General features: G+C 44.1%; 1 protein-coding gene across 2 annotated transcripts in view; it reads right to left on the bottom strand.

The window, feature by feature from the left end:
- The window catches only part of LOC147465237 (uncharacterized), a 43,926-nt gene that overhangs the window by 16,703 nt on the left and 2,211 nt on the right, over nt 1-25,012 (bottom strand). The window lies entirely within an intron of this gene.

Below are 25,012 nucleotides of genomic sequence, written 5' to 3'. Positions count from 1 at the left end.
AAGCATCTTCCTTCACTAATGTAGGTTCGCAACTCAGCAGGAGAGAGATATCTCCCTTTCTTGGGCTGATTTGGCTTTGATTCTACTTCGGAGGCGGTTCTTTTCTTCTTTTGAGAAGAAGTAGAAGAGGTAGGCTGCTCATGGAGAGCCTTCTGCCTGGCATGGTAAGTGCTTTGCTCCATCTTCCTGGGAGTACGCTTGTCATGTATTCCATCAGCTATGCGGGCTGATTCCATAAGTATCTGCAAGTTACCTCGAGGGTAAAGCTTCATAGCCTTTTGCAAGGCTTCATGCAAACCTGCTTCAAACTTGCGCATCTTCTCCGAATCGTCAATCTTCTTGAAAGGAGTGACTTTCAAGAGAACGTCCCAAAACCTATCCACATAGCGTGGAACAGTTTCGTTCTCTGACTGTGAAAGTCGATCCCATTCTTTCTTTACCTCTTCCTCATAGTCTGGAGGAAGGAACTGTGCGTAGAACTCCTTCTTGAAGGCAGTCCAATCTTGGGGTTTGCGATCTTCCAGGATAAGGGTTAACCACCAATTGCTCGCGGTGCCTTTCAGGTACAAACTGACATGGCGAAGCTTGGATCTTTCCTTGAAATTCCCTTCTGCAAATGCAACTTCAAATTGACGGATGAAAGTCAAAGCTTTGTCATTATCACGCCGTCCATTGTAGGTGTCGAATTTCACATCTTTATCTCCCGACTTGAATGTTTTCTGCCTATGGTGTTTCTTCTTATGGTGCTCCTTCTTTCTATGCTTAGACTCCTTGTGGACAGGAGTCCTTTCCCTTGAATGCACTTCTTGCTGCGACGGATAGTCGAGAAACATGTCTTCCGGAGCAACTATGTCATCCAGATCCTTCATGAAAGAGAACTGAGGGGAATCAGGGGGATCCTGCTCTTGAACTTTTGGATTAAACCGCACATGACGTTCTGGAGGTTTCTTCTGCCTCTCGTGCATGCGGGAGGTTCCAATCAAAGGATCTTTCCTTGGTTGTGGCGCCTTTGGGTTCTGCGGGATTTCTCCCGACCCCATTGGCATTTTCTCCTTCCCTTTTTCAAGACTATGGAGAATCTTTTGGACTTCTGGATGGGAGAGAGCTTTCTGCAACTCTTCCACCTGCTATTGAAGGAGAGAGAACTCTATCTCGCGTCCTCCCATTTCTGCAGTCTGCCAAGAGTCGTCAATCCCTTCAGGAAGAGAGAGAGGACCTTGCTCTGATACCACTATCACAAAAATACGGAAGCGTAAACTGACGTTTAATTGCACTTCAAATACTCAAGAGAATTAGACGGAGAGAGAAAACTTGACACTCCATTGGGGACCAGAAGATGGACAGGTCCCCCCCCATAAAGAGAATATCTTTATTACTAAGGGAGAATCTTTACAAGCACGGGAACGGGGCATACGCCCGTCCTCTATTCTTTCTTCTGTTTTGTTCTGACTACTGACTGAGAAAGTGTTTCCACTTTCTTACTGCTTAGGGGATTTCCCCTCTTCTGCGAGACTGGTTGGAAGCTCTCGAAAAGAGAGTCTATCTTCCGAAACAGCTCATCGGAAGCTCTCACAGAGGAGAGTCCATCTTCCGTTATGTGTTGCCTTCATGCTCATTCATTCATGCATCGAACACAAAAGAGAAAAGGGCAAAATGCACACGCACATGCTTGCTGTAATTTTCTGCACATAACCTGAAATTCTTACCTGTGCACACCCCTACACCGAAACAGAGGTCTTCTTCGCGATGGAATCGCGCCAAACTTGATGTAGACTTAGGATAAGGAGAGAGAAGAGAATTTCTATGGCTGATCTGCTGAAAACAGCCCTAATCGAGGTGATTAGGGGCTGAAAACAAAGAATTACAGCAGCCGCACTCTGCTAAGAGAGCGTCTACGGCAACAAGGTGTCTGACTGTGAGATCCCTTGTTCTTGACAATGGGAGCACAAGGCTACCACATATGTCGCAAGGGGCTGCTCTCAAGCTTCAATGGAGGGCTCCACCGCATAGAGCACGCTCACATTAGGGGGGTAGGTGCACTACCAGCCCTGAAAATGGGGGAGGGGGGCTCCTAAATAGCCATCAGGGAGAGGGGGCGCTAGGAAGAGAGAGGGTGAGAGTGAGAGTGAGAGAGAGTTACTTGGCACACTTACTTTAAAAACTTAAAAACCATTCAACTTTTGACTTTAAAAACTTCTAGCTCATTAATTAAACATGCGCAACTAACTAACAAATGCTACCAATGATTCTTTTATGAGAACACCAAAGGTCTGCCGGCGCAATGCCGCACTGGCACTGCACCGCCTTTACCTGTTCACACTTGTCCGGCCGCCTGCTCGGGCACGGACCGTTAAATTTAATTTAACGAAACTTACCCTAAGGCTTTATTAGCTTTATTAGCCTTAGGGTCACTCTTCTAAGGACCCCATCTCATTCATGTGCTTGTACTGACGCGCGTATTTTTCCTGAGCCTAAAATCTGAGGCTACTGCTTACCCCTTTCTGAAGACCCGATTTTCCAATCACTAGGGCTTCAGGGTAATTTTTGCTAAGGTCCCTCTGAGGTGTTGTGGCCCGCATTTAGGCTCACCTGAGGCCTTAGAACTGCTAGGTCTATTCTGGTGTACACACAACTAATTAGATGATTCTGTTCTCGTAAATAAATTAATTATTTACAAAGTCTGACTTAGTTACAACAGTATAGTGACTGTTTTTCCGATTCATTACCGTCTCAATTACCGCCAGAGAGACCCGAGGACCATGTGATAGATTTGGTGCCAAGCAATAGCCCACCAAATAAGCCTCCGTACAGGGTTAGTGCAGCTCAGCAGAAAGAGATAATGGGCCAAGTACAGGAGCTGTTAGAAAAGGGGCTGATTCAGCCTAGTTCATCCCCATTCTGTTCTCCAGTGTTGTTGGTGCAGAAAAAGGATGGCTCATGGCGTATGTGCATCGATTACCGTGCACTGAACAAGAATACCATCAAGAATAGGTTCCCTATACCTAGAATTGATGATATTCTGGACAAATTAGAAGGAGCAGCTATGTTTAGCAAGATAGATCTCAAGAGTGGGTCCCATCAAATCCGCATTAGATCAGAGGATGTGCACAAGACTGCTTTTAGAACGACGTTTGGCCTTTACGAAATTTTAGTAATGCCCTTTGGTCTCACAAATGCTCCTGCTACATTCAATAGGATGATGGAGAGAATTTTCCGTCCACACCAGCAGTTTGTTGGTACATTCTTTGATGACATGATAGTCTACTGAAAGAATGAAGAGGAGCATAGGCATCACTTGGCCATTGTGTTCAAAGAGCTACGCAGTCATAGGGTGCTCATCAATGCAAAGAAAAGTGAATTTTTTCTGGAAGAGATTCACTTTCTGGGACACATTGTCTCAAAGGATGGTGTCAGAATGGATCCTACAAAAGTTGAAGCGATCAAGTCATGGCCAGATTTGAAGACGGTGCACGATGTCCGAAGTTTCTTGGGACTATGCTCCTATTACAGAAGGTTTATCCGAAATTTCGTTGAGATTGCTTCACCTTTACATACTCTTCAAAAGAAGGCAGTCACCTTTAGATGGACACAGAAAGAGATTTCAGCTTTTAATCTCTTAAAGGAAAAGATGACTTCAGATCCAGTCATTGTGTTGCCAGATCTTAGGAAGTCATTTGTGGTCCGGTGCGACGCCTGCGGTAGTAGCATTGGTGCAGTGCTAATGCAAGATGACAGGGTAGTAGCCTATGAGAGTAGAATCTTGCAAGGGCCAGAAAAGACAATGCAAGTCTATGAAAAAGAACTGCAGGCCGTGATTCATGCGCTCTTAAGTTGGAAACACTACCTGCTAGGTGCAGACTTTGTTGTCCAAACACACCATCAGACCTTGCGATACTTCTTGACACAGGCAAAGTTATCTGAGAAGCATATGCGATGGGCAAATATCTTGTCCATGTTCCACTTTCAGATTGTACATGTGGAAGGCAAGAAGAACGTTGCCTTGTCAAGGAAGCCACAAATTTCAGCTGTGTCAATTCCTTATATACCTTCATAAGTTCAGAATAGTCTGAACTCACGAATAATAAGAGGGAATAAAGCACTCATAAAACTATAAAAGCAAGGGGACACACGAAAAGAAAAGAAAGACAAAAACAAACAAACAAACTAACTAAATCACTTAGTTTGCTACGAAACAAAACTAGATAAAACAAAACATTATTAACTTAAAAATGTTTTTAGAAAAGGCATGTGTAAAATAAGTTGACGCAACTTACTTGGCTTAAAACAAGTACTCAACTTTAAGCACAAAAAAAGGATAAGACATCTTAAAAACTTAATCCTAGAAATCAAACTTCACACAACTTATAACGGAACACATTCTTAAGTCCTCAGGTAAGCTAAATATGAAATCGAAAAATGAATACTACTACAAACCTACGAAGAGCAAAGAACCAAACTTGACAATATGTGATCTCAACTTCACTGCTTGTCCAAACAGGAAGAATAAGATTATCACCTTTATCATGCATAGCTTGGACAATAGCTATGACATCCCTACTCACGTCGTCAGTGCCCAAGAGTAGGTGCAGGTTTATATAGAGGCCATTCATGCTTTGAACGTACTCTACAAAACCAACGAGCTGAGTTTCTATCACCCTCCGGAGGTGATGGGCATACTCAGCCATGATAAAGGCTAGCAATTGTCAAGCTATAGTGAAACTACTAGAAGCGCTAAAGATCAAAACAACAAAATAAGGTGTTATTAAGTCAAACAATAAGTGGGCTTTTTAGCTCCCCACTTCTATTGAATTTACTACGGATTATCTTGAACATTCCAAAGGAAGAAACACTAAAAATAAACTTACTACGATGCAAAAATGAACGAACTTTTTTCATGATTCTTTTGAATGAGTATCCTTTTTCAACTAGTAAAGAAATAAGATGGCAAGATTGAACAACAAAAGTAGATTTACTAGAACAAAGACGAGAAAATCTAAATAGTTGAGAGCAAATGACACAGTACTTAGCTAAAAGAGAAATGTTCGAAGAAATGTGAGGCATGCGGATGATTTTTAGATTTGCATATTCTGGTTCAAGGCGCTTATGATAGATATCTACTTCTAATCCCAAGGGAGTCTGAAAAACTTAAGGTCTAAAAAGGCACAACAATCACTATTTGTGGTACAGTTAAGTTCACAAAACTCCTTGGGATAAATTCCTCCGCCTACAGAACTCGAATTCAAGTACATAAAATCTTGAAAAGAAGGAACGTCAGGGACAAAAAGATCATCTACAAAGCATCTTACATTACATAACTTATGCAAAAATATTGGGCAAGTGTTAGCAAGGACAAGACGCTCCATAAAATCAAACTCATAAGTAAAAAGATAGAAATTAGCAAGAAAAACAGCACAATTGGTGCCCATAGGGATACCAATTGTGTCAATTCCTTATCATCATGAACTTGATGATATGAGGGAACGGTATGCAAATGATGAAGATTTTGCAAGGGTCTTCGAGCAGCTAATGGATGGACAACGTCATGAACACTATCTTCTCAAAGATGGGTTCATGAAGATGCATGGCAGATTGTGTGTCACAAAACCATTGCGACGCAAAGTTATGGAAGAGAGTCATGTCCCACCGTATGCAGGGCATCGTGGAATCGATGCTACAGTTAAAGCGGTTGAGACATTCTTCTACTGGCCTACATTGAGAAGAGATGTGGATGCCTTTGTGCGAGAATGCCTAATTTGCCAAAAGGTCAAATTTGACAGGCAAAAGGCACCAGGGTTATTACAACCACTACCTATTCCAGATAAACCATGGGAAAGTATTGCTATGGATTTTATCTTTGATCTTCCTAGAACGCAAACAGGAAACGATGGTATTTGGACCATCATTTGCAGATTCAACAAGTAGGCTCATTTTATTCCTGTCAAGAAGAAGATAAAGCCAGATCAGATGGCACGCTTGTTTATGAGCAATATTTTCAAGTATCATGGCATGCCACAGTCGATTGTTAGCGACCGTGATCCACGCATGACAAGTTTGTTCTGGAGAGGCTTGTTTGAGAATATGGGCACAACGCTCAAATTCTCTTCGTCATTTCATCCTCAAACAGATGGGCAGTCAGAAGAGGCAAATTCTATTGTCCTAGATCTGCTGAAGTGCTATGTGTTAGAGCATGAAGGAAAGTGGGAGCAGTATTTGCCATTGGTGGAGTATGCATACAATAATACAATGCATTCATCAACTAGCAAGGCACCTTTTGAGATAGTTGAAGGTGGCAAGAAAGTTCCTCCCATACTGCATACAAAGGACAAGATATTTGAAGCAGATAAGTATGTTCAGGACATGGATGAAATGTACAAGAAGGTCAAAGTGGCCTTAGAAAAGACTCAGGCAAAGCAAAAGAAAGCAGCTGATCGTCACCGTCGTGAAGTGGTATTTTCACTTGGTGATTGGGTGCTTCTACGCTTTGAAAAGGCAAGGTTAAAGAAGATGAAGGGCAAGGAAAGACTGTTTCCAAAGCTCAGCATGCGTTACTATGGGGCTTTTCAAGTATGCGACATAATCAGTGATGTTGCATATAGGCTGAAATTGCCTGACAGTTGGAAGATTCACAATGCGTTTCATGTGAGTCTTCTCAGACCCTATGTGGGTGATGTGCCAGAAGATATGCCAGTTGAAGATCAGCCGGTAGTCGAGGAACTTGACGAGATCTTGGTCCCGGAACAGATTTTGGCATATAAAGAAAGAAAAGTGAAAGGCAAGGTTGCTAGGCGTTACTTGGTAAAGTTTAGAAACTATCCACCAATGGATGGTAAGTGGATGGAAGAAGGTGAACTTGCAGAGTCACCAACTGTGTTATCACTTTACCTTGAAGCCTTCGATTTGCAACCTACCTTGACCCCTTGAGTTTCAAAGCTACATGGATTGTCAGTGTGACAATGGCTTCTGAAAGAAATGATGTACATGGTATTTAAAGTGAGCTCAAATGAAATACCTGTTACATGAATCTTAGAGCTGTACAGATTGTCAGTTTGGCAATTGCTCTTATGGAATGTCCAAAACTTTGGTAAGTGCTATAGAAGTGAGTATTTCTTGTCAATTTGTCAAGGATACAGTAATTACTTCTATTAAAGCGTACATGTGTAACTGCATTTTTAAACTGTCGGTTTGGGTATGCTCGAAAGTGTTACTGGGCCCAACGTGTACTATAAAACAGTGGCAAATGTGTGGCTACCATTTTGTCATTGGAAAGTTAGTGACTCAAAGCAATGACAGAGTGCGAAGCTACCACTATGTCATTGGGACAGGGTTCACACGCAGGCAATACATGTGTCGACGAGGTGTTGAATACACCAGGGTTGACAATGAGCATGTATGTGTCATACATGTGTCGACAGGTGTTGAATACATCAGTGTTGAGTGTGAGCATGTACGACATAGATGCAAACGAGGACATTTGAGATTTCAAATGGGGGGTATGTCACCGACGTGTGACTACTATCTATCCTTTTTGTTGATTTCTTTCTTATTATTTATTTACTTTCACTTTTTGGAAACACCCCTCGGGAAATCTAATTGCCCTGCATTGCATAGCTAGTGTGGAACTGTTCAGAGGAGTCCAGGCCTGAGGGCAAGAGAGAACTAAGGTTGGACAAGGACTATGGTTAGCCAAAGTGGGATCATTGACTAGCCAAAGTGGAATCCTTTGCTACAGAGGCTACATTTCAGTTTTGGGTGTGGCTGCAGTGTACAAAGGGGGTCAGATGACCTAGAAAGATACAATGGATCTCCTAAAATTTAGGGAACTGCTATTTTGGGACCTGAAAATGTGTTCGCGTCATTACCTCCGGAATGACAAGGGGAACATTTTATTACTCTGCAGTGAAGTCAACCGAGCAACCAGTCGGGAGATTTTTAGGCGGCAACCCCGAAACGGGAAATAACTTGTAAATGCGCCAAGTGGCACATTTCTGTGCACTTTCCTCATGCAACAAGAAGTGGCGCTGAATTTATAGCTGGGAGGCTCATTTTGCAAGTTCCTGTCACAAGTTAAGAGCTATGGAGTGCTTCCTTTCCCTCTTATGTACAGTGCGGTGCCAGGAGTGATGCCCTGCACGCTACGCACTGCCCTCTCTCTCCCCTATGGCAGTATGTTATGCCCCTCTAATGGGCTTTTCAATTGACCAATGTACAATTGTGTGGGTTCATGCGCGATTGCCGAGGCAAGAGCCTCTTGCACAGGTACTGGATTAGCTAGCGGCTAATCCCCCGCAAGTACAGGTGATTCGGAGAGGTTTCACGTCCGAAATCTCGTCCGATTCAAAGGGCAAGTAGCCCTATAGGTGCGGGAGCTCGAGGACTTGCTACGGATGCGACCGGCACGCGAAACAGAGCCCGAATCAGTAAATTACAGCCTGCTGTGTATTTTTGCAGGTTTAGGGTTTTGGCCCTAAACGGACCCTAATACCCCCAGGAGGTTCGGGGACACGAGGAGACCGCAGTACAGGTGATCTGGCGCATTTTCGGGGCTGAAAACAGAGAATTCAGTGTGCTGCAGATTCTCGCCAGGTTTTGCAAAGTGCCCGTATGTGTCGGGAAAGTCATTCAATGCGTGGGAATACTGACTGTGACGGGTCCTAGTACAGTTATGCTGCCGAATCGGGCCGGAACAGTTGAAATTCAGCCAAGCTGGTGCGGGGCAGCTTGCAGGGAACCACAACATTTATTCCCTCTTTTAAACAATAAAGAAATACCGAAAGGGGCGCCTAAGTTGGGCCAATCTGGTGTCGGTCTTCTCATACAGGTGCATTCTAGCAGCCCGTATCCCTTTCCCCTTTGTTGTCTTGAAAGTACAGGTAAAGTGGGCGACAAATTAAATGGGTGAAAGCAAATAAGGTTTAAGTCTAAAGTCTACCGCCCTTTTCGAAAGTACAGGCCGGTTTCAGCATCTGCAACTACATTCTTGCTTCCAAATGTGTGTAGTATTTGAAAGTGAAACATGGAGCCCACCTCATCTGTTTCTCAAAGAACTTACGTTAAGAGAGAAAATACCGAAGACTTTGATGGTCTGTCTTGATTATAAAATTGGCTCCTACAAGGTAGTGTTTCCAAACTAAGAAAGCATAAATAACTGCCATGAGTTTCTTCTCGTAGATGGAAGCATGAAGCTCCGCATCACGAAGTCATCTACTTTCATAAGCGCACCATCCTTCAATCTCAAGAAAAGCATAAGAAAGCAACAAATAACATCGTCGTGATCTCAAACTAGCTGAAGGACAATTTAATCATCTCAAGCTTGATAAAACGAAACTTAAGCTTTTAAAAAAACTCAATCATAGCATGAGAAATCTGGAACAGCCAGTGCTTCTAATTGTACTCTCTCTCTCTCTCTCTCTCTCTCTCTCTCTCTCTCTCTCTCTCTCTCTCTCTCTCTCATGCAACACCAGATGGCCTAAAATTTTCTTGCAAGGCTACAAAAAGGGATAGCACTACCATTTGGGGGTGCTCTGCAACAGTTTATACACACAAAGCCTCCTCTCAGCTCTCAGTTCAGCCCTCTCTCTCTCCTAGCGATTCCTGCTCTCGTGTCCGTGAAGGGCATGCAGAGGCCACGAAGTGCGTGTAATAAACTGTTGACGTGTCAAAGCCCTGAAGAATGGAGTCAACTTGCAGATGTCGGCCGAGGGGCCTAAACCCTAAGAAGAACAAGTAACAGAAGAAGAAGTCCTACCAACTTATGGGGACACCGTTCGATGGGGCCCCAAGTGACAAAGGATTAATATAAAGTAGGACCTACGCACACACACAAAAACTGATGACGTGGCAGAATTCCGAAAATTGCGTTGACATGATGACGTGGCAAGCTGTACGAATTTCCACGTTTTGCGTTGGCTGATGACGTGGCAAGCTGTACGGATTTCCGTGATTTACGCTGACAGCTTTTTGGCTTTGCTTTTGGACCAGATGCTTTTAAGTTTGAAGGCTTTTTTCTGTAAACTACTTTTTAGGCCAAGGGCCTTTAAATATGAGGTAGGGCTCATTCTCTGGCATGCTTCTGGAGAAGGTGTAGAGTCTAGAGTATCGGCTTGCATTGTGTTGATGCAATATAAAGAAATACCAAAAGGGGCACCAAGGTTTGGGGCCAACACACTCTGGGGTGGAATTCCGCCACTCCGTGTCGCGTGTCGTCTCTCTTTCAGTTCAGTTGTTATTGAAGTGTTAAAAGTCTATTCAGTCTGTTCTTTTCTATTGGCACGTGGTGCCCGTCTTGTGACAGCGTGGTGAATGTGTAGAGCAACCCATAGAGCTTGTGTGCGTCTTTGCCGAGAATAGACGCACTCAGACAAGCGCAAAACTGGCTGCCCACACAAATTTCAGCACTAAGACGAAGTCTAGAAGCCGTTTTCAACCAAGAAGTATTCGTGAAGGCGCTAGCTAAAACAGTAGAAGCTTCTCCCGCACAAGAAATTCTAGTACGAAGCAAATATAGCCATCCTCGGCTACAGGTATGATGAACTTCAACCAGTATGCTCACAAATCCATGCATTTTTATGCATCAAAAAAGTGTTCGAGACATGAGCGGTGAATATTGTTTCGGGTTCTTGTGCTTGTAACAGTTCAAAAAACAATACAAATCTCCTTCAAGGGGGAAGGGGGGAACCAACCCATCTCCTGGTCCCTTGTGGTCTATCGTTTTTTTGCATTGCTTTCTCAATTTTATGTTGTGCGAAATCCTACATGAAATAGTGAATTAACTTTTAAGTATCAAGTGCACGCTTCTGTTTCTGTGGCAGACATGGGCATAGTTTGCTTAAAATGTGAAAAGAAAGGATATGAATCTCATAGTAACAACAAGATTTAGTAGATCGAGACATCCATGAAAAGATCAATGCAATCTGGTTGTGATTTGCAATGATCATGACTTGAATTTGAGCCCCTCGACAGAAATGTGATTGATCAATGACTGATGTCTTTGTAGAAGTGCTGGATTGGTGGAGTCTAGTGCATAGATACATAGAGTCAGTGTCTATTGAAGAAAGTTTCTATACCAACTACTGACCTTGAAGACCAAGAGGGTCGGGCACCATAGCCCTAACACTAGCCAACATGCAGATCTCAACCGAGGGGCCTAGAAACAGAAGAAGATAAAGTTATCACCAACTTCCAGATTCTCGTCGAGTGGCCCAATTATTAAAATAGGGTTAGGACTAATCCTAGTCCCCAACAACTTATGGTATACCCGTCCGATGGGGCCCAAAATAAAGCAAACACACACACACAGACTCAATTAAGTGTAAAGGCTCTTGACGTGGCAGGCTGGAGAGTCACATGGTATGCCCGTCCGATGGGGCCCAAAATAAAGCAACCACACATACACACACACACACACACAATAAATTGTGTAAAGGCTCTTGACGTGGCAAGCTGTAGCTCTTCAGCGCTAGCTTTTGGACCAAATGCTTTTGGGACTTAAGCTTTTAGTAGGCCAAGGGCCTTATAATATGAGTTGGGGGCGCTCTCTCTGGAATTCTAGAGTGCAGATGCAGAGCAGAACCACAGACGTACCATGTTGAAGCAATATAAAGAAATACCGAGAGGGGTGCCATCGTTTCAACCAGTGCTCTCTCAGGGTGGAACTCCACCACTCCATGTCTCATGTGTAGTGTTTCTCTTTCAATTCAGTTGTTTTGAAGCATCTAAAGTCTTTTCAATTTGTTCTTTTCTGTTGGCATGTGGTATAACCTCCTAACTTTACACAGAGTTGTCACAAATTGTTGACGTGTCAAGTCACTGAAGAACAGAGCCAACCTTCAGATCACGACCGAGGGGCCTAAACCCTAAGAAGAACAAGCAACAACAGAAGAAGAAGTACTACCAACTTATGGAACCCCGTCCGATAGAGCCCAAGTGACATAAAGGCATTAAAATAAAGTTGGACTCTCACACTCACAAAAGACCTCGAAGCCTCGAAGTTGATGACGTGGCAACAATACGGATTTCTGGATTTTACGATGACTTGCTGACGTGGCAGCCTGTACGGATTTCCATGATTTACGCTGGGCAACTTTCAGCGCCAGCTTTTGGGACCAATTGCTTTTGAGTTTGACTGCTTTTCATGTAACTGCTTTTCAAGGCCAAGGGCCTTTAAATAAGTGCAAAGGGCTCACTCTCTGGCACGCTTCAGTGAGAAGGTGCAGAGCACGAGTACTAGCATTGTACTGAGTTCAAGTAATATAAAGAAATACCGAAAGGGGTGCCAAGGTTTGGGGCCAATACTCTCTGGGGTGAAATTCTGCCACTCCGTGTCATGTGTGCTCTCTCTCTCTCTCTCTCCCTCTCTCTCTCTCTCTCTCTCTCTCTCTCTCTCTCTCTCTCTCTCTCTGAGTTACTAAAAGTCTATTCAGTCTGTTCTTTTCTATTGGCACGTGGTGCCTATCTTGTGACACGGAGCACTGAGAAGAAAAGAGAGCAGAGATACGTCCAGTGACTAGAATGTCACTACGCACACGAAGACCAACGCCCTGTAGGCCCCAAAGACTGGCACCCCTTTCAGTATTTCTTTATTCAATTGAAAATGGACGATCCAAACACTTAGATCCAACTCTCACCAAGCTATTCAAACCTGTCAAGCGCTGAAAACGGAAACCTGATTTTGGTAGCATAACGGCATCAAAACCCCTATAGGTCAAAAGTATACCTCTAGGACGAATTCCCTCGCATTTTAGAAGCTTTTTCATGAACTGTAACAGAATTTCAGCACGCTGTAAATCCCTGTTTTGCCACTGCCAAGTGCTCAAAAGCCTATCTAAGCATGCCAAGGCCTTCCCGAGGCTCCCCTTGTGTTCTCTTGCAATTTAGGTGCAAAACCCTAAACCTGCAGAAAAAAACAGCAGGCTGTAATTCTCTATTTTGGATCGTTTATAGCGAAGCGAACACGTCTACGCGTGTCCCAAGGGCCCTTTCAAAATTAATGAAATCCAGTCTATTTGTTTACTCGATCTTCTTGAGAGAGATGAATCATGAGAATAGGACAAATAAGTCTGAACTTGATAAAGAACGCCAAGATTTTCTCCACACTCATGCCGATTGCTTTTCAGAGGGCCTGCCAAGCGAGTTACCACCCACTCGTCCTGAGGATCATATCATTGATCTGATACCTGGAAGCACACCACTAAACCGACCACCTTACCAAGTAAGCCGAGCCCCAAACGAAGAAATTATGAACCAAGTGAAAGGAAAAGGGTCTTGTCCGGCCTACTACTTCACCGTACTGCTCTCCAGTGTTGTTGGATTTGAAGAAAGACGGATCTTGGAGAATGTGCATCGATTATAGAGCTCTCAATAAAATCACCATCAAGAACAGATTTCCGATTCCTAGGATCGATGATATTCTAGACCGACTACAGGGATCCTCGTACTTTAGCAGGATCGACTTGAAAAGTGGATATCATCAGATACGAATCGCGTCGGAAGACATCTACAAGACAACTTTTTGGACGACTTTTGGGTTATTTGAGTTTTTGGTGATGCCTTTTGGCCTAACCAATGCTCCTGCGACATTTAACCGAATGATGGACAGGATTTTTTAAGAGTACAGACTATTTGCTAACACTTTCTTTGACGACATCATTGTTTTCTCCAAGGATGAGGCAGAACATAGAGGACATCTACTTCAGGTCTTTCAAGCATTATGAGATCACAAGTCGGTGATTAATGCGAAGAAAAGTGAATTTTTCCTACCAGAGATACACTTTTTGGGACACATTGTGTCAGCAGCAGGAGTGCAGATGGACTCGGCCAAGATAGAGACTATCCGTGATTGGCCCGATTTAAAGAAGGCTTGTGTTTGTACTACAGGTGGTTCATTAGAAAGTTTGCAAAGGTTGCTTCCCCTTTGCATATCTTGACACAGAAAGGAGTCCCTTTCTCGTGAGGACCCACAGAGGTGACTGCCTTTCAGACATTGAAAGAGAAAATGACTAAAGGACCAATTTTGACTTTGCCGGATTTACAGAAGTCATTCGAAGTATATTGTGATGCTTGTGGTCGTAGTCTGGGTGCGGTCTTAATGCAAGAAGGCCATGTCATTGCCTACAAAAGCCGATTGTTTTCAAGGCCAGAATTGACAGCACAGATTTATGAGAAAGAGCTTTTGGCGATTATCCATGCTCTTACTAAGTGGCGACATTACCTACTCGGAGCGGATTTTACTGTCTTCACAGACCACCAGAGTTTACGCTACTTCTTGTCACAAAAGCACCTATCGAAAAAGCAAATGCGGTGGGCGAACATCTTATCACAGTTTCACTTCCAGATTGTCCATGTGCAGGGATAGAAGAATTTGGTGGCAAATGCTTTGTCCCGGAAGCCGTTGGTTCTAGCTATTTCCGCGATACATCATAGGTGTAAGGTGCAACAGAATGAATGTTGAACTTTCCTCAAGATGAGTGCTCCGAACTGTGCTCAAGGATTCCTTTTCCTTGCGGAAGGGAGAGCCTTCCATTCCTTTAGTGAGAGAGTGCAGTGGACACAAACAAAGTGAATGGACATGGGGAATGAAGGTGCATGAGACTGAGAGATAGAGAAGAGAATACGACACCAGAGACGTTGTAAAACCCTCCTCCGAAGGCCCCACTCTCTATGGCGAGAGCGGTCTACTTATGATTACACAAATCTCTACAATGTTTGGACTTGCCGACAATGTCGATGACGATGAGGACATCGACGAGACGGGCTGAAAACTGAAAATGCTAAGGGCTGAAATCTGCAAATCTTTATCTGCTGAATTCTGACTCTATGTCGATGACGACGACGATGAGGACGATGCAACGACGACGCACTGAAACGCAGATGCTGAAATCTGTGTTTTCCGGGCTGAATCTATAAACTTCGATGGATCCCACCGTGCGGCGAGGAACTGCTGCGAGAAGGTGAGATCTACGAGGTTCGGGACTTCTTCTGCGATGTCTGACTGCTGAAAACTAAAAACGTTGAGTCTAGGGCCGAATCTGTCGGGAAGATCTGCAAAACGCCAGAGCTGATCTGCAAACCAAAAACGCCGGGGCTGAAAATTGTCTGCTGCGGGAGATCTGCTAACGCTAGGGCTGATCTATTGTGTTATTGTCGAATCTACTAACGCTAGGGCTGATCTGCTATGTCTTGTGGTCGCCGAGGCTGATCTGCCATGCAAAAACGCCAGAAGCTCTACAAGGCTGAAAAACGCTAGGCTTGGTGATGCAGAAAACGCTAGGTCTTCTGTCTTGGGGTCTTGCTGAGAAGGTGCATGTTGAACGCTACGGTTCATGCTGCCTCTTCTGCCAGAAAGTGCTAGCGCTAGGTTTTTATTTATACAAACTTAGCAAAATTGCCCTACCTACTTTCCAACAAAAGTCACTTAAAAATAATAAGTGAAAAATGTCAAAAATAGGGAAGATAGGTTAAATGCATTGGAAAATTCCCTTGATGGATTCTGATGGGAATGCTTATGATCATGTTGTGTGCAACCAGAGGATATGTTGTGTGCAACCAGAGGATATGCATCTACACTAAGTGTCTGGAACATGCACGGTCTGCGAACAGACTCAAAAAAGTGCCAGATCACTTCCTACTCTAGACTGACTGAACTGATGGAACCCTTGTCGTGCTGTAGCTTGTCCACGGACACATAGGGTTGAATGTGTCACGTGACATCCCCTCCTTTTAAAAGTGAGGTACTGGTACCGAACTGTAGTATCCGAGATCCTAGAAGGGACTCTTCGCCGGCCCACTCTGATGTGTAGGTCGTGCGATACTTGAACTTCATAAAGGTCTGCAACACTTGCTTCTTTGGGCAGCGCCGAAAGCGACACAAAATCATATGTAGCTCCTTTAATGCTTCAACTTCGTCTATAGTCATGCTTCTTCCTTCTTCAAGAATCTCCATGGCTGAAAATTCCTGAAACCACTTCCGACACAAAAACATGAACATACATATTCCATGTAAAGTGACTGGAAAAAATCTTGTCTTCCTCAAAAACTGTGCATGCAATGTAGATGAACAAAGAGATGGAGTGCCAAACCGTTCACCACACACATGCAAACAATGAGATCAAATCTTGTCTTGCTGATCTAAAACTGTGGCAATTCACAACGGAAATGCCCATGCTTGGTGCTCATACTTTCATGTGCTCTTCCTACAACTGTGTCGTGCCAAGGAAGACATGAAATGTGACTTCCTTGAATGCATACCTTTTAGCTTTTCATGAATAATCCGCATACATCCGTGCTCATTCATGAGCGAAACATGCTCAACATACAATATGTCATACCTAGGAAAAGTGATCACATAAAGACGCTGACGAAATACACGAAACGATCACGAATGAAATACTCGTACAATGCGTGCTGACTAATCATGCGAACACATAGTACTTCCTGAGAGGGTTCTTTGGACCTATGCTCGAGAGCCAAGATCGGTTCCTTGTGATCGATTGAATCATCTTGTGGGGGTTCTGTGGACCTCGACTCGAAAGCCAAAATCGGTTCTTCGTGATTGATCGAATTTGCAATGAGGTTAGTTTCACTAGAGAACGCATCAACTAAACCATCATCCTTGTGAACAATCACATCATCTTCATCCAAATCATCATGCTCGTGAGAAATCACATCTTGATCATCATGCAAATCATCATGCTTGTGAGAAATCACATCTTGATCATCATGCTTGTCATGCAAATCATCATGCGAATCTTGTGTACCATGCTTTGGAGAAGAAGAGAATGAGAGAGTCTCCTTTTCCCGAATCTCGTGCATTTATGCCTGCACTTGAGAAAAGAGTCGCAACAACTCTTGCATGTGTCGCGCTTTGCTCATGCTCACGCTCTATGCCTGCCTTTCTTTCTGTTTCTCTTTCTGCTTTTCTTTCTGCCTGTCTGCGATCCATTTCTGCCATTCTTTCTACTCTTCTTGCTTCGCGTTCTAACTTCCTATCCATAAACATCTGCTCCAACTCCTCCATAGGAGTTAGTGCAATCCTTGGCGTAGATGGGGAAAAGGGAGGATCGAAAAAACCTCCTGGTGGGGAAAATTCTTCTTCGCCTCTCTCATGCTCATCACCTCCAAGAGAAGTATCCATTCCGCTTCGAGTGATGACCATCCACTGAAGTCTTGGGTTCTTGTGGTTCTTGTGGTCTTGGGTTCTTAAGTTCACGAGGAACTTGGGTTCTAACTTCTTGGGGGTCTTGGTTCTTGGGGTTCTTCTTTAGCTTGCAATCTGTGTTAGAGAAGGATCTTCTCTTCACCCGAGCTCTTTTCTTTCCTACGGGCGCACCTCTTGGCGCCCTTGCACTCACACCAAGGTTGCTTTTTTCCACCTCACATCGATTGGCCGGCCGCTAAGTGCACGGTCCGCTCTCAATGAGTGAAAAGAGGCACAAGGGGAGGCTGAACAAGCCCTTCTTTCTTGGGTTTCCTGTCACTCTTCAAAAACACAATTAGGAATCGACACGCCCAAGCGAACTTGGGTTCGTGCAACCTCAACAAGCAAAAAAAAAAATTATGTGGTTCTTGTGGTTCTTTCCTTGAGTGATACAAAACACTGCCAAAGCTTTGATACCAATGTAAGGTGCAGCGGAATGAATGTTGAACTTTGCTCAAGATGAGTGCTCCGAACTGTGCTCAAGGATTCCTTTTACTTACGGAAAGGAGAGCCTTCCGTTCCTTTAGTGAGAGAGTGCAATGGACACAAACAAAGTGAATGGACACTATGAATGAAGGTGCATGAGACTGAGAGATAGAGAAGAGAATATGACACCAGAAACGTTGTAAAACCCTCCTCCGAAGGCCCCACTCTCTATGACGAGAGCGGTCTACTTATGATTGCACAATCTCTACAATGCTTGGACTTGCCGACAATGTCGACGACGATGAGGACGACGACGAGACTGGTTGAGAATTGAAAATGCTAAGGGCTGAAATCTGCAAATCTTTATCTGCTGAATTCTGACTCTATGTCGATGACGACGACGATGAGGACGATGCAACGACGACGCACTGAAACGCAGATGCTGAAATCTGCGTTTTCCGGGCTGAATCTGTAAACTTCGATGGATCCCACCGTGCGGTGAGGAATTGCTGCGGGAAGGTGAGATCTGCGAGGTTCGGGACTTCTTCTACGATGTCAAACTGCTGAAATCTGAAAACGCTGAGTCTAGGGCTGAATCTGTCACGAGGATCTGCAAAACGCCGGGGCTGATCTGCAAACCAAAAACACTAGGCTAAACAGTCTGTTGCGAAAGATCTGCTAACGCTAGGGCTGATCTATTGTGTTGTTGTGGAATCTGCTAACACTAGGGCTGATCTGCTGTGTCTTGTGGTCGCCGATGCTGATCTGCCATGCAAAAACGCCAAAAGCTTTGCAAGGCTAAAAAACGCTAGGCTTGGTGATGCAGAAAATATAACCGGCCTATACAACGTAGAGGGCGGTACTATTTGAATTACCTGTTAACTTTACACAGAGCACTGAGAAGGGAAGAGAACACAATTGCGTCCAGCGACTAGAATGTCACTGCGCACACGAGACCGACACCTTGTAGGCCCCAAAGACTGGCGCCCCTTTCGGTATTTCTTTATTCAAATTAAGGTAGATGATCCGACCACTTAGCACAAGCTTTCACAAAGCTGTCCAAACCTGGCGAGGGCTGAAAACGCAGGTTTCCGACTGGATTTCGGCAAAATAACGGCGCAAAAACCCCTGTAGCTCAAAAGCACCTGTCTAGGACGGATTCCCTCGCTATCCGGAAGCTTTCTAGTGAGCTGTCACAAAAATTCAGCGGGCTGTAATTCTCTGTTTTTCACTGTTAGGTGCCCAAAAGCTTGTACACGCATCCCAAGGCTCTCACGAGGCTCCCCCGGGGTTCCCTTGCAATTTAGGTGCGAAACCCTGAACCTGCAGAAAAACACAGCAGGCTGTAATTCGCTGTTTCGGATCGTTTTTAGTGGAGCGAACACGCCTACACGTGTCCCAAGGGCTCCCGCACACAATGGGACAGTTCCCATGTGAATTGGACGAGTTTTCACACGAGAAAACTCTCCAAACTTGCAATCTTTCGCGATGGAACTGTGCGTACCTGTGGGGGATTAGCAATTAGCTAATCCGGTTCCTGTTCAGAAGGCTCTTGCCTTGGCAAACGCGCATAAACCCCCAGAACTGTACATGTTCATATGAGTAGCCCAACTAGTGGGGCATTACCATATGTGCCAAAGAGGAGAGAGAGATGCACGAGAGCAAATCATCGCGCTACATGAGACAGAGGAGAAGGCAAGCTTTCCATTAGAGCTGTAGACCTGCACCCACTACTCACACACACACTGTAGGTCACTTAGTGTGTAAAATTCAGCCCCTCTCAAATTAGGCGCCTCCTCTTGCTGAGGTGTCCTGCAGATTAACCTTCTCTTGCCAAGTGTCCAGTTTGCCCCTTTGAGTTAATTCCCTGGTTCCCACTCACTTATAAAGTTGTAAGTGACTTTCCGAGTGGCCCAGACTTCGTTTGGCGGGCACAAGCTTCCATACTCATCAGAATTCAGTGCTAACTGGCCCGACCAGTCCCAGACTAACCGACCCAGACTCCCGATGTGAAACCTATTCGGCCGCAACCGTTTCACACTGGCCATGCAATGTCCACTTGCACCTTTTCAAGGGTCGCGGGGAAACAAGTAAAAATAAAAATAAATAAAAATATCTAGTACTTATTTATTGAAGGCAGCACCTCCTGGTAACAGAAAACGCTAGGTCTTCTGTCTTGGGGTCCTGCTAAGAAGGTGCTTGTTGAACGCTACGGTTCATGTTGCCTCTTTTGCCAGAAAGTGCTAGCGCTAGGTTTTTATTTATACAAACTTAGCAAAATTGCCCTACCTACTTTCCAACAAAAGTCACTTAAAAATAATAAGTGAAAAATGTCAAAAATAGGGAAAATAGGTTAAATGCACTGGAAAATTCCCCTAAAGGATTCTGATGGGAATGCTTATAATCATGTTGTGTGCAACCAGAGGATATGCATCTACACTAAGTGTCTGGACATGCACGGTCTGCGAAAAAGTGCCAGATCACTTGCTAATCTAGACTGACTCGATTGACGGAACCCTTGTCGTGTTGTAGCTTGTCCACGGACACATAGGGTTGGGTGTGTCACGTGACAATAGGAGCTTCGAGGATATGGTTGATCACTATGCCATAGATACAGATTTTGCAGATATTTTCACTTGGATACGGAATGGGGAGATAGTAGCGGGATATTCCATTCGGGATGGCTACTTGATGAGGAAAACCATGTTGTGCGTTACACAGCCGTTGAGGAAAAAGGTTATGACCGAATGCCACTGTCCGCCTTTTACAGGTCACCACGGCATTGCTACCACCTTGAAAGGGGTAGAGAGATACTTCTTTTGGCTGAGACTCGAGAAGGATGTGGACGAGTTTGTGCACAGTTGCTTGGTATGCGAGAAGGTCAAGTTTGACAAGCATAAAGCACAGGGATTGTTACAGCCTTTACCCATACCCACCCGGCCCTGGGAAAGTATTGCAATGGATTTCATTTTTGATCTCCAGAGAACACAGAGTGGTCACGATGGTATCTGGACTGTTATTGACAGATTTAGCAAGCAAGCTCATTTCATTCCAGTGAAGAAAACAATAAAGCCGAATCACTTAGCGAGATTGTTTGTGGCGCAGATCTTCAGATTACATGTCATGCCCGAGACGATTGTCTCCGACAAGGACCCCAGATTCACGAGTTCGTTTTGGAAGGCTATTTGAGAGAACATTGGCACGCGGTTGCAGTTCTCATCATTTTTCCACCCGCAAACTAACAGACAATCCGAGAATGCCAATTCAGTGGTACTAGATTTATTGAAGTCTTACATCTTGGATCCGAAGACTCAATGGGAAAAGTATTTACCTTTGGTGGAATTTGCCTACAATAACACGATACACTCTTCGACGCGGAAGGCGCCATTTGAGATTATTGAAGGTGCTACGAAGGTTCCACCCTTCCTAAGCACCAAAGATAAGATTTTTGCAAACGATGAGTACACACGCGACTTGGACATGGTTTTTGCCAAGGTCCGCGAGGCTTTGCAGAAATCTCAAGAAAGACAGAAAAAGGCAGCAGATCACTATCGTCGCGATTTGAAATTGAAGGAGAACGATTGGGTGCTCTTACGTTTTAAGAAGGCATGCCTGAGAAAGAAAAAGGGAGGATTCACAATGCTTTTCATGTGAGTCTCCTGAAGCCTTTTAAAGGCGATGTGCCCGAAGATGGGGAGCTTGATGAGCAACCCGAAGTGAAAGAAAACGAGGAGATCCTTGTTCCAGAACAGATATTGGCACATAAAGAGAGAAAGATTAAGGGTAAAGTGATAAGGCGGTTCTTGGTTAAATTCAATAACTATCCTGCATTAGCAGATACTCCTAAGATTGTGAATCTTTACCTTGAAGCTTTTGGGGTAGCATAGTCTATTCCAAATGGAACCCCGAATTCCGCTTGGCCGGATATCTGGTGCAACGGGTACGCACAAGAGGGGAGTTACTCCGCTCCTTTGTCAACGGATGTCTCGATTTTTTATACTAGAGTCACTGATGTCTCTTTGAGCTTCAGGTATACTGGGAGCTAACACTATTCTGCTGTAATGACTTTATGAACTGGAATTCCCGATAATATGATACTGATTTGTTCTTTACTTGTTGAAGTGCAGTAACTGATAAACGAAATGACTGCAACATTTTGGTCTGAATGATCTCGATAGACATGGTTGCAATAGGGATTAGTCAATCGGGCATCTATGAGGTCCTGAGTGGATCTAGATGCGATTGCTAATTGCATTACCGATAAAATCATGGTCTGAGATGAATGTTGAATGTGATTTGTCATGTGATGTCCTTTGATGTCAAGTGATGTCCTGTGATATCGTGTGATGTGACTCTCGATTGGTACATGTGCTAGATATGTGTTACTGGTGCGTCGGTACTAATAGTCAATGTCTGCTAAGACAATTTATGGCTTCTGTCTATTTTGCAGGCGTAATGGAGGGCGATTACGATGCTTTCAAGAGGGGGGTATGTCACAAACTGGTGACGTGGCTGCCCAGTACACACACACCTTCCCCTTGCATGGACAATCCCGAGCAGGTTCGGGGAAAATGATGACGTGGCATGGCTGTACGACAGTCCCTGCAAAACGCAACGCATTCTACGGAAAACCATACGGCCTGATGACGTGGCAACAACGTACGGCAGCTTTTGCGTGAACAACTTTTGGCTCGCTAGCTGCTTTATTCTATGCACAACTTGAGAGAGAGAGAGAGAGAGAGAGAGAGAGAGAGAGAGAGAGAGAGAGAGAGAGAGAGAGAGAGAGAGAGAGAACTTTTGGTTAGGTAAATTTTAAGCCTTGCTTTAATTCCCTAAGAGGGCTTGTGAGAGGAAAATTGAAAGTGCTTTATTTTCTACCAGCTTTTGATATACAACTTTTGGGGCTATGCTTTTGGCATCCCTTGTAATCTTCATAAGTGTGGGTAGGCCTCCCACTTCTCAGAGCATCTGGACGCAAAGTCTGAGAGCGAGCCTTCACTTGCAGATTAATACAAAAAGAAATACCGAAAGGGACGCCAGACTTTGGGGCCAATAGCTCTAGGCACGGAACTCCGCGGGGCAAGTGTCGAATCAATTGTGAACTGTGAACTGTTTTGAAGTGAATTCTTGTGATGTTGCGGTAGAATCTCGACTTGAAGTGTCCAAGTCTGTTACAAAGGCCGTACAGGCTGCCACGTCATCAGTTGTCAGCACGAATTGTGAAAGGCCGTACAGGTTGCCACATCAGCATGCCACGTCATCTGTTTGTGACAGTGACCCCTCCGTTCTAGATCGTCCAACTCGAAGGTCAGTTCCTTCCCTTGCGAGGAATTCTCGAGAGACAAGCTCTCAATTCGGTTTTCTTCTCTTCCCAGAGCGAAAAAGCTCTACAAACTATTCCCAATTCCGTTCTCGGAATCCTCTGTGCATAGGTTAAGGGCTTATTGCTTCTTCTCCGTGATGGAGTACTTGCAAAAGTACAAACACGAAGCAACAACTCGTATGGCGAATTCATGATTGATACTTGTCACTCCGAGTACGGACTCCTGTGTACTGGCTTCCCTCGATCGCTTGCAAGTTCTCCGTCTGGTAAACTCTTGGTGCAAGCGCTGGCACTTCTGGGAAATTGAGAGGAAGAGGGTTGCTTTTAAAGGCTCCCGCACACAGCAAGAATATCCAGTGCGGAGCTGGCTGGAATAGAGAAGCAGTAGTGCAAGAGAGAGAGAAAGGGGTTGCGGAGTTGGTTTTGACAACGCTGGGGGAGAGAGAGAAATCGTAGCCAACGCTCATTATTTTATTAGTTCTTGCTTTTGTTTAAGTGGACAACTAGTCACTTTTATAAAATTGTGAACCTGGACAAAACTCCATAAAACTCAATGAGCTTAAATTTACGCTAAGCAATCACATTCCAAGCGTCCCCGGATGCAATTCTCAGGCACAGATGCAATGCAAACACAAATTCCTTGGCGAGAAAGCATTCGCTCTTCCCAGATAATACTTATGAATATTCAAAAAGCTTCTCAGCACCCATCTTTATTCTTGTGCTTACGTCTTTATGCGTATTTCTTTTTCCAGTTCAGGTTTCCTGTCACATCGTTCACTTGGTCAATTATCTTAAATGGCTCATAATAACGATTGGAAAGATTTACCACTTTCCCTATATGAGTCGCTTGTTTCTTTAGTCTTGCCTTCTCAAACTTGAGTAAGACTAATTGACCAACTGTTAAGTTTTGTGCTTGTCCGCAACTTTCTTATGTTTTTCTTGAGAGCGCAAAATTGCTCTCTTTACTTGCACATAGGCCATATCGAAATCTCAGACAAACTCATCTGCTGCAAAAATCTTATCCTTAGTGACAAGGATCGATGGAAGCAAAGGCTTACCATAAAGAATCTCAAAAGGTGCTTTTCTCGTAGACGAATGTACGGTATTGTTATACACGTACTCGACAAGGGGCAAATACTTCTTCCAGTCACTCTCTTTCTAACACATAAGATTTCAATAGATACTTTAGCCTATCAAAGGCACTTTGTTGTCTCAATCCCCATTTGAAAGGGATCTTCTTCCTTGTTAGGTCATGGAGTGGTCCTGCTACTTGAGCAAAGCCTCGGATAAACCTTCGATAGTAAGAACACAATCCCAAAAAGCTACGCAGATCATGTACCGTAGTGGGAGTTGGCCAATCTTGTATGACCTGGATCTTTGCATATGGCCGAGATAGTGAATCTCGGTGAGAAAGAGCTCACTCTTCTTTACATTCACATGTAACTCATGCTTTCGCAATTCCTAAAACACTATGTCCAAGTGCTTCCGATGTTCCTCCTCTCAGTCTTCGAAAAGACGAGTATGTAATCAAAGAATCAAAGAACACTCCTGTAAAAGGGCTGAAAATTCCATCCATCATTCGTTGAATGTGACGGGAGCATTGGTCAATCCGAAAGGCATTACCAAAAATTCATGAAGTTCAAAGGTTGTGAAATCAGCCACAAATATCAAAGCAAAGCCGAAGTCACATAAGAAGCGCTCCCTTCTGGCGGAAGAGGACATTGCATGCGCTATGGAACAAAAAATCAATGTAATGATGAAGTATCGAAAGCACTCGAGAAAGGGACAAAAGCTCTCTTTTGATAGCTTTCACCAATAAGCTACATCCCTGATCTTATCCAAAACTCAAAAATGCCCATAATGACGCATATTATTGTATACTTAGCTTTGAAAAGGATGCATTTCTTCCCCTTCACTTGCATCAACAACGTGGTGTACCACTCTTTTAATGCATTACCTTCACGAAATTTGACGACCTTGTGCACTTTGTACGACTCAATGAAACCACATGCATAAGTTGCACCTAAATGGTGTGTGAATGCCAAAGCTTTCAGCCTACCTTGTTCAGTTCC

Source organism: Adiantum capillus-veneris, chromosome 1, assembly GCF_014529385.1.
Source record: "Adiantum capillus-veneris isolate H3 chromosome 1, ASM1452938v2, whole genome shotgun sequence".
Classification (NCBI taxonomy): Eukaryota; Viridiplantae; Streptophyta; class Polypodiopsida; order Polypodiales; family Pteridaceae; genus Adiantum; species Adiantum capillus-veneris.
This window is presented reverse-complemented; position numbering and strand designations above follow the sequence as displayed.